We start from the raw sequence: 6,000 nt of genomic DNA, 5'->3' as shown, positions 1-6,000 counted from the left end.
TCAACCTCATCAGCATTCACTTGTTCTTGTATTAAATCATGAAGTGTGGTAGAACCTTCATGTTTAAGTACTGCTTTTCCTTAAGCATCCCTGTAAGGTAGGTAGTGCAAGTATATTATTATCTCCATTTTTATGGATGGACAAACTGAGGCTTAGGTAGATTAAGTGATTTATCCAGGTTTATACTTCAAGTATTGTTACTAGGGCTCAAGCCTATGTATTCTGGGACCAACACTAGTATTGCTTTTAAGTAATGATTGGCTTTTCTGGATAAATGCTGAATTCTCCATTTCATTTAAACTTTAAAGAAATTGGCTTTTCCTATGCAAATTAAGAAGGCAAGTTTTCCTTCCACTGTTCTCCTATTTCTACTTTTAAAAAAATCTCCTTCATTTTCCCTTCAATATCAGTCTGGTTTTGATTTTCATTATTCTATGTCTTTTGTCAGTTTCATTACCCTGACAAGAAACATCTCATTATTGGTCACCTTCCATCATTTCTTTGACTTCCATTTAACTTGAAGCAGCAGGCTGGGAAAAGGACAACTGACAAACCATCCATTCTGCAGTGGGGATCTGCCATTATTTTTTGATGACCTGGTTCAATTGAACACTCTTAAGGCCACAATCCTAAAGGCCCTGAGAATGTCCTGACGTGGTAGGGAGTTACTCAGGTGAGTTGAGACTGGTCTCAAAATCACAGCAAAGCTGTAATGACCAGGGCAGTTAGGGGTGAGGCAGGAGGAGGTATTGTTAGCTACAACATTTTGTTCACAGTGTGATCAGCGTTTTGTCGATCACCCATTCTTTATTTGACACTTTGATACTAAATTCATTGGGTAGAAAAAAGAAGAGATGGTATAGTGAATAGATTGCTGATGTACATGGAATCAGAAGGACCTGGGTGTAAGTCCCAGTTCTTGAAATTTTCAGGCTGGAGGACCCAGACAAAGTGATTTAATCTCAACAGACCTCAGGCAACTCTGCAAAACAGTAAGTTGTAGATGAGTGGAGAGCTTCCCAGGTAGGAGTTCACAAGCATATCACAAAAAAATTATGTGTAGCTATTCTTAACTGTTTCAAACTTTATATACACACATACACACATACACACACACACGTATAATATACATGCATCCACATATACACATACACCTATTTTTGTAAAAATAAAGATACGTCTATATATCACATGGACATATACACACATATTTTCATTTTTTGGTCCAGACCTGTTATTTCATCAATGTGGGAAATTCATTTGGAAACTTCATTTGGTAATAGAGATCATTTTATCTATAACTCAGTCTCACAAAGCTTCCTAAGCCACAAGAATTTAAGTAATTTTCTCATGGTTATAAAGTTGTTATGTGTCAGAGGTATGGTTTGAACCAAGATCTTTGTAACTTTAAGACTAGCCTACTATACACAATGCCATGCTGCTTCTCTTGATGTTATATTTCAAGTTCAGAAAATCCTTATGTTTACTTGAACCTTTCTAAAATAAAAGACTTGAGAAGTGGAAATGTTGAGCTATTTTAAAAAATGTATACATATACATAGACATATACATACATATATACACACACACACAATTTTAAAAAACCTTTCTAAAATAAAAGACTTGAGAAATGAAAATGAGCTATTTTTAAAAATGTGTATATATATATGTATATATACACACACATTTAGACATATGTATACACACACATACACATACATATACATATATATTATATACACAAGTGCAACTAGGTGTGCAATGGATAAAGTGCCAGGCCTGAAATCAGGAAGACTCATCTTCCTGAGTTCAAATCTGACCTCAGACACTAGCTGTGTGACCTTGGGTAAGTCACTTAGTCTTGTTTGCCTTGGTTTCCTCATCTCTAAAATGAACTGGAGAAGGAAATAGGAAACCTCAAATAGGATCATGAAGAGTCAGACGTGACTGAAACGACTGAACAAATACATGTACATGTATAAACTTCATCCTTAGTATTGTGATTTCCTTTGTATGGTTACTCCTTCAGTTGATGTAGACAGTGGTTCCTCTGTTCCTCTATGCCTTAATCTTAAACAGCAAACTGAAAACTTACAGCAAACTGAAAAAATGCACCATCCCTCTGATAACTTGCTGAGTTCCCTTGAATTTCGTAAGGTTGGTCAAACACTGGTATACAGTCCAGCACTGAGCCCACCTTCAGGAGAACAAGTTGGTAAGCACTGCCAGGACTTATCTGGCATCAGAGTGGGACCCTGGTGAAGGGAGTATATGTTGTATACCCACATACGTGTATATTTTATATGAAGCATATAAGTAAAAAACAACTTTTTCAATAGCAGGAGTTCTTAACTTGGGGTGTATGGTATGTGTGAACTTTGTTTTAAACCTGATAACTGTGTTTCAATAGAATTGACTTATAACCCTTTACATTTCATTTTATGCTTTTCAAAACATTATTCTGAGGAGTCTATAGGCTTCACCAGACTGCCAAAGGGTGTATGACACAAAAGAATTTAAGAACATAATCTTTAGAAATCCCAGAATCTTAGAGTTGAAAAAGGACCTTGGAAGTTATCTTGTCTTTTTTCTTTTTAAACAAAACTTAATTTTTTATAATTGCATGTAAAGACAATTTTTAATATTTATCTTTTACAATTTTTGAGTTCCAAATTTTCTCCCTCCCTAAGACAGTGAGCAATTTTATATGGATCATATATGTGTGATCATGTAAAACATATTTCCATATTAGTCATGTTGTGAAAGAAGAAGCAGAACAAAAGGAAAAAGAAATGAAGAAACTGAAAATAGTATGGCTTGATCTGCATTCAGACTCCATCAGTTTTTTCTCTGGATGTGAATAGCATTTTTCATCTTGAGTCTTTTGGAGTTGTCTTGGATTGTTGCGTTACTGAGAAGAGCTAAGTCTATCATAGTTGATCACCATAATGTTGCCATTACAGTGTATGATGTTCTCCTGGTTCTGCTCACTTCACTTTGTATCAGTTCATGTAAGTTTTTCCAGGTTTTTCTGAAATTCACCTACTCATCATTTCTTATGGCACAATAGTATTCCATCACATTCATACACCACAGCTTGCTCAGTCATTCCCCGGTTGAAGGACATTCCCTCAATTTCCAATTCTTTGCCACCACAAAAAGAACTGCTATAAATATTTTTGTACAAGTAGGTCCTTTTACTTATTAAAAAAATCTATTTGGGATGCAGATCTAATAGTGATGTCAGTGGATCAAAAGGTATGTAGAGTTTGATTGCCTTTTGACAATTTGATTGCTCTCCAGAATGGTTGGATCAGTTTACAACTCCATCAACAGTGCATTAGTGCCCCAATTTTCCCACATTCTCTCCTACATTGATCATTTTCCTTTTCTGTTATATTGGCCAATCTGATAGGTGTGAGGCAGTATTTCAGAAATGTTTTAATTTTTATTTCTCCAATGAATGGTGATTTAGAACATTTTTTCATATTCCTATAGATAGCTTTAATTTCTTCATCTGAAAATTGCCTCTTCATATCCTTTAACCATTTATCAATTGGGGAATGACTTGAATGCTTATAAATTTGACTCAGTTCTCTATGTATTTGAGAAGTGAAGGGAGGCCATCTTTTTCAGCTTGAAGGAGGACCATAATCCCCTCAACAACATACTTGGTGATCCAATCTCTGTTTTCAGAAATCTAGTGAGATGTATTCCACTAAGTCCTGAGGCAGCTCTTTCCATTTTGGTACACTTCTAGTTAATAGGGAGTTTTTCCTTGTATTAAGTCTTTATTTCTCTCTGCAGCTTAGACTGATTGCTCTTTGTCCTGCCCTCTATGGCCAAGCAGAAATCTAATCTATCATGCATCTCAACTACTTCAGAATAGCTAAGGTGTCACCTCTTGGCCAGAAATCCACCACCCCCATTTTCTTCACCCAGGCCTCCTGAGACATTCTCTAGTCCATTAACACTTTTTGACCTTGTTCTTTAGGATCTACTCCAGCTTGTCCTCATCCTTCCTATAATGTGACTTCCAGAACTTAAGGAGTGAAATAGAAAACATTCCTCTAACTTTAAGAATAAGGAACATAAACTATTCAATAACTACAGAAACTCACTCCAAAAGGACAATGGGTTAAGAGATATGGAATAGAAATAAGATGAGACACAAAGCTATAGAAAGAGAAACAGAGCAAGAGACAGGGGAACCTGAAAATGCTTACATATACATATAACAGAAGGATGTTAAAAGAGAAAGATTAAACAGATAAGGAGATCTTTTCATAACAAGCAATATTACCTTCTGGGATATTGCTCTTAAGAGATTTGTAGAGTTATTATGTATCTCTACAGATCTAAGATAAATAATATCAACTCAGGGTGCTTGTCCTATAGCAGGAGTTGAATTGAATTGAATGAATTGAAACAGAATCCAAAAGTTTCTACCCTTATGTATTTTGAAGGCAAAACCACAATATCTTGACCTTGGTCAACTTAGGACCATATATTTAGATCTAGAAAGGACCTTAAAGATTATCTGGGCCAACCTCCCTCATTTTAGAGCTCAGGAAACTGAGGTCCAGACATTATGACTTGCCCAATGTCATTCAGATTGTAAATACTAGAGGCAAAATTCTAACCAAGGTCCTCTGACTCCACAACCAACACTTTCTCCAAGGTACCATGTATATACTTCCTAAGAACAGTTGTTAACTCTTTCATAAATGTGTCCTTTTTAAAAATAACCTACCTTTTTAGAGGTTTCACTGGCAAACTCAAAATTAATGTTGCCATGTTGTTCCTATGGAATAATTTAATTTTTCTGATCAATTTGATAGCTCACAACTGTAAGATTTGGTCAATGGATGCTAATTTTAAGAGTCCATTATGAGCAGAGATTTAAAATTGGCTGACTTTTGGGATTTGAAAAGACCTTTAATCTAATTTGTTTTCTGATCCAAGTAATAGTAGATCTGTGCAGGGAAGGGGGAATTCAATCAATATGGATGGAGCTGGGTCTGGTAGAAAGAGTAGCAGGGTAGGGAATCAGGAGACCTGGTCTTTGTCAGACACTCTCCCTCCTCTGAGACTATGGGTTTGACCAACAGGCAATTGTTCAATATATTTTTAAATATATTCTGAAAAACGATCCATAGACTTCACCTAGATTCCCCATCAAATGGGAGCACAACAAAGGTTAACAATCCCTAATGTATTTAACAGTGTTGCACAAAATGCGTTTAAGATCTCAACCACAAATACTTGTTGAATATATTCTGAAAAGTATTGTTAGTTAAGGGGCAGGCAGGTGGCACAGTGGATAGTGTGCCCAGCCTGGGGTCAGGAAAATTCATCTTCATGAATTCAAATCTGTCCTCACATAGTTATTAGCTGTGTGACCTGGGGTAGGTCACTTAACCCTGTTTGCCTCAGTTTCCTCATAGCAAACTGCCTCAGTATCTCTGCCTAGGAAACTCCAAATGGGGTCACGAAGAGTAGGACAATACTGAACAACAACAAATTATGAATTAACTCTTTTCCCCAGCTGAACAATAATGGTGGAATTTCAGGTATCCTGTGACTGGCCACCGGTGAGATGCTCTCCCACACAAAGCTGGCAATAATTCAAGTCTCCCTTTGCTCACAATCATTTCGACTATTCTGAGATTTTCTTTGAAAAGGAGTTGCCCATAGAAACATGGGGTTTCTAGGGCTGCTGATAACCTCAAAAGCCTGGTCCTCTGTTTAAAATGATAAAAATAACCAAGCCTCCTGGCGTGTTCACAAGGTCCACAGGTACGGAAAGCTCCGTCCTCCAGGCTCTACCCTGGGAGTCCCTCTCTGCCAGCTGGACTTGGAGGCTAACAAGAAAGCGGTCTTGGGTGTTGGGCAGATGACTTCCAAGGAGGGGTCAAAGGAAAGTAATGGAATGTTGGCTTCCAGCCAGGGCTCCCTGGGTCACCGAAGAGTGCATGCACTTCCAGGACACAGCTAGAC

This window comes from Notamacropus eugenii, chromosome 2 (genome assembly GCF_028372415.1).
Source record: "Notamacropus eugenii isolate mMacEug1 chromosome 2, mMacEug1.pri_v2, whole genome shotgun sequence".
In the NCBI taxonomy this organism is placed as follows: Eukaryota; Metazoa; Chordata; class Mammalia; order Diprotodontia; family Macropodidae; genus Notamacropus; species Notamacropus eugenii.
Note: the sequence above shows the minus strand (reverse complement) of the source record.